This window comes from Formica exsecta, unplaced genomic scaffold (genome assembly GCF_003651465.1).
Source record: "Formica exsecta isolate Colony F162 unplaced genomic scaffold, ASM365146v1 scaffold975, whole genome shotgun sequence".
In the NCBI taxonomy this organism is placed as follows: Eukaryota; Metazoa; Arthropoda; class Insecta; order Hymenoptera; family Formicidae; genus Formica; species Formica exsecta.
In genome coordinates, this window is record NW_021853736.1 from 6,493 (window position 1) to 11,761 (window position 5,269).

The window sequence follows — 5,269 nt, forward strand, 5'->3', positions numbered from 1 at the left end:
CCCCCCGTAACCATGCGTCGATCGACAAAGCTACCAATCGGAGCCACCACCCTCGGATAAAAGACGGATGGAGCCCGCCCTCTCTCGGCGTCTCTCTTCGTCCTCTCTCTCTCTCTCTCTCTCTCTCATGGCCTTCTCTACATATGCGGACGGAGCGTTCCAATTAGCTTTCGTGGAACAAATGGCCTCGATCACATCTCCTAGCGTAAAACCCCTAGCTAGTTGTAAGATTTTTCTAAGAGCGATTCTCTCAGGATCCCAAGCAGGGCATTCTCTCAGCGTATGCTACACGTCATCCATATCTTCGCCGCAGAGGTCGCAGCTTGTGTCGGGTCTTTTACCAATATGAAATAAATACTTACCAAAGCAACCGTGCCCTATCAAAACCTGCGAGAGATGAAAGGTCATGCCACCATGTGAACGCGCCAACCACGCCTCCAACCTCGGAACTATCGCCATCTTTGTGAACTCGCCCGACGTGTTTGGTCTTTCCAAGAATTCTCGCCAATCGTCAAGCATCCTGAATTGCTCTTTTTCTCTAATTTGTTTTAGGATATCCTTAGTTAAGGTCTCATTTTCTCTATGCAGCACAATCCTATCGTATGTATTTTTGCGGGTCAAAGCCATAAGTCGTATCGGTGGAAGACGGGCCAACAATAGTGCCGCATTATATGACACTGTGCGGTAAGCGAATATCACCCGCTGTGCTACCACGTGTTCAATGGGAAGCAGCAATCTGGACATTCTATTGGTGGATAAAACATCGCCCCATATAGGTGCACCGTATAGTATGATTGACATGATTACTCCTGCGTATAACCTCCGGCGTTTTTCGTCCGGGCCTCGTAAGTTGGGCATTAAACGATTCAAGGCCCTCATAGCTTTATTTGCTTTTTCAACTATAAATTTAACATGATTACCAAAATTCCATCTATTATCCACCATAATGCCAAGGTACTTTATGGTAGATTGGAAGGGGATTGGTATGTCGCCGATCAATGTATCCATCGGGAGTCCGTGAGAGCCTCTTGGATGAAATAAGGTGGCCTCTGTTTTATTAGAAGCCACTTTTAGCCCTAAACTATGGATACGGTTAACGACGCGCGTGACAAACACCCCGGCTCTGAGTCGGGTGTGTTCTATATTTTGACCACTAACAACGACGAGGTTGTCATCCGCGTAACAAAGAATTTCACACGACTCCTCTTCCTCGGGCAAGATCCAGAACACCATCAAACGAGATATTCCACAATATCGGTCCGAGGACCGAATCCTGTGGGACACCTGCCTCCATAGATCTCTTATATTGTTTTCCGTCCGATCCAACATATTGGATAAACCTACTAAAGATATAGGAGTCAATAATCCTGATGTACAGCGGGAACTCTTTTCGTTTCAATTCTCGTCTTATCATCCTCCAGGGAATGCTATTGAAGGCATTCTGGATATCCAGAGATACAACAATGGCAAAACCACCCGACCTTACGGCATCGCTAGTGATATTTCTCAGACGGCGAAGTGCATCACATGTGGAACGGCCCTTACGAAAGTCAAATTGATTGGGTGAAAGGTCAGACTCAGGATGCTCTCCTTGCCAAGCGAAAATTCTTCCTACTAATATCCGCTCAAAAGCCTTCGAGATTTCGTCAATCAAGCAGATGGGTCTTACCTTAGGGATTCCAATAGGGTTTATTTCCAGATTTCCTCCTTTAGGAATCAGCACGAGATTAGCGGATTTCCATTGGGCTGGAAATTCTCCCTTTTTCAAACAAAGATTGAAGATGAACCTGATCCAATCTAACTTCTCCTCGGTTACTTTTTTCCATAGCCCGAGACGAAAGCCGTCTGGGCCCGGGGCCTTAAAGGAGGGAGATGATACTTTCTTTATAGATCTAAATACCTCTCCTGGTGTAATCGCCCAGTCGTCGGACCATACAAGTTCCGACCAATCCCTATACGTTTCAACTTCGATATTCCTAGGAAATAGTGAGTCTAGTAACTTATCTAGTACATCTGGTTCTAAGGGTTCCGTAATTTCCGGAGACGAAGTTCTAAGTTTCTTAAATACGATTTTATAGGGCAAGCCCCATGGGTCACCATTTATTGTGTTCAGGAGTTCTTGCCACGCTAACGATTTAAGTCTGTTTATTTCCGCACGCAGTTCTTTCCGCTTTCGCTTATAGATTAATCCTAATTCCGCAGTAACTTCGCATGAGCGCTTCCTCTTCTTCGCTTTTTGCCAGAGATGTTTGGCACGTAGATAATTCGCACGCAGTTGATCCACGGAGTCCTGCCATCAGTATGCTTTTTGGCGGGGTTTTTTAAGTCCCACTCTTGAAGAGGCTGCATCGCAAACTTCCTCCATGGTGCGATCCAGCCAGTTAACCATTTTATTGATATCCTGCTCTTCAGGCTTGGGTCCGCCACCTCTCCATATCATTACAGCAGTAAAGAAATCCTCATCTAGTTTCTTGCTGTTCCATCTGCGTTGCATCAATTTACTTGGTGGTATTTCTGATTTATTTATGTGGATATTAAATTCAATATAAAGATGATCGGAGAGGGATTCTAAATATATATAGTAAAATGAAAGACAAATTTTTTAAACGTTAATATAAAAAGATCAGCAATTTTAAACTTGAACATATATCGAATGTCCATAAGATGTACTGATTAGGATACTTGATTCATATCTAAAAGAGGACATCCAATTCATGCCCTATTTATGTCCACGGACATGTGGACATAAACTGGACTTAAAATGTGTGTCCATAAGATGTCCAGTGCTATCTGGGTGTGTGTTGTGAAAATTTGTTTTTCTTAAAATCGGTAAAACGTTTTAGTATTACCAAAATAAGAAATAAATTCAGTGACACAAAGATGGTTAATGAATTGATTAACAAAATTGTTAATAACTCATCGGAATATGTCTGCAAGACATGTAAAAAATATGTTTCATTAGGACATGTTCTAAAAACAGCATCAAATGCAGATTTAAAATTTCCAAATGTGCCAAAAGTTGTAACAAACTTGACTGCAGTTGAAGAACGAATGGTGTCACCGTATATTCCATTCATGCAAATAAAAGCATTGCAACCGTATGCCATTAATCCTCAATTATCATTGAAAGGAAGTATAGTTAATATTCCAGTTGAAATTAATGAAATGGTAAATGTTTTACCTAGAAGTTTTGATGAAATGTCGACTATTCAAATAAAGCTGAAAAGACACATAGAGCACAAATCTGATTACATGTACGAAACCATAAAACCAGCAAAAATTTGTGAAGCTTTAGAGTACTTACAAAAGACACCTTTGTATATAAAAAACAATATAAATATTGATAACGAATTTTTTAAAAAATACAATAAAAACTTTAATGCTGAATTTGAATTTATTGTCGATAATAATGATAAACGCGATAACTGCAATAATATAAAAAAATCGTCTGATGTAGAAAAACATGACAATATATCAGATTCAGAAGAATCAGATTATTTTGAACCAATTGATGAAGTTCTTATTGTCGATAGGAACCAGGAGATATCTGAAAATATTAAAATCATAGCTCCAGGACAAGATAAATATCCAGTCCCTTGGCATGTAACGGAAAATATCGATAAATTGTGCTTTCCAAAAATTTTTGGAGGAGAAATTTTAGACAAGAAAAAAAAGTTGACNACCTTTTTATAAATGAAAGAGTGCTACGCTATATAATGTTGCACTCTGGAAAATTTAACTTATACCTGTCAAAAGCCACTATGGATAACTGCGAGCAGTTATCGATATAGACATTCATATCAGTTAATATAGATATACACATCAAGAATACATATTTGAGTGCATTTGTCAAATGAGTGTCATATAGTTTGTTATATATTTATTTGTCATGCATTATATGCAGCTACAGATAAATATAAATAACATTGATGAAACGCAGTCTGTAAGGTTAAATTTCTATTTATCTTTTTAAATTTTGTGAAGCTTGTAACCGTAATTTCTTTTTAATTATTTAAATAATAATTATTTAGTCAGCGGGCGGTTCTTCGGTGCCCATGGCACACCTACGGCGCGTATCTCGAATATCGATCCCAATATCCCGAAAAATTCGATATATCACCAAATAACCGAGTTGGGCGCCAGGTACGGCAGGCCGCACCATTCACGATAATAGTAACGCTGAGAGACAATTGCGAGACCGATAATTAACGCGACGGCAAAATTCCGCGGCTACTCAATATACTCGAAATGGTAGAGGGGGTGGTTCAGGGGGGAAACGGAAGAGATCTTGAGAATCGAGAACACGGCAGCAAAAATGAGCATTCGATAAGTTAAAAATAAAAATTACAACAATAATATATTAAATGAAACAAGAGTATAGAGCAGTTCACAGAAGTAATAATCGTGGGCAACAATGGTTATTCTACAGGCGAATAAAATATATTATTTCCTCAGAGATCGGCACGACCGTGCGCAACACTATTAAATTACCGGGCGTCTTACGCGCTTTAACTCGACTTTTCGGCCGCGAGGATTTCCACCGTAATTTCTTTACGAGACTTTCCGTACGAGACTTAATTAGGCCGCGACAACTAAAGAAATCTCTCGAATGCGCCGGTAACTACTTTACGCATGACATTAATGACTGTCGGCGGCGGCGAAATGAATAGAGAGAGCTTAATTTATATAATTCAAATAAGCGATGTGTGCCCGTTGGCCGTGCGACTTAATCTACCAAATTGTTCACAAAGTTAATTCACCAAAACGCGTGGCTCGACAACTATTAAGGGCGCGACTCATCCGAATTAATTACCTACAAGAAATCGGCAACAAAATCGGGCTGGCGACACTCGTCCCACCGGCTGGAAGCCCTCGAATTTTCCGTTCGCTATTTCCGTCTCGATATCGCTCACACTTCCTGAGACCTGCGTCCTATCGGATGGCTCGCCCAACAGTGCCGAGCGAGAGTCCTGCAGGAGACACGCCGGCGCGATAAATCGCTATTGTGCCACCTATGGCGCTTTCGCGTTACGCAGGGCCGTCCTGCGGTCCTCGCGATCCTTGTTGTCATCACGGCCGTGTTGGTGGGTTCATCGCCCCGGAGTTTCCTAGATTTTCGGCTGTTCGGCTTAAAGGTGCGGGCTTACGGCTGCGCCCGATCGGCTCTCTATCCTATTTGGTCGAATAGGCTCCGCGTTGAGAGTCCGCTCGCCGCTCCGTCCTTGGGACTCCCTCGCTTCGTGCGGGTGGAGTGGCCGCCCCTTTGGCC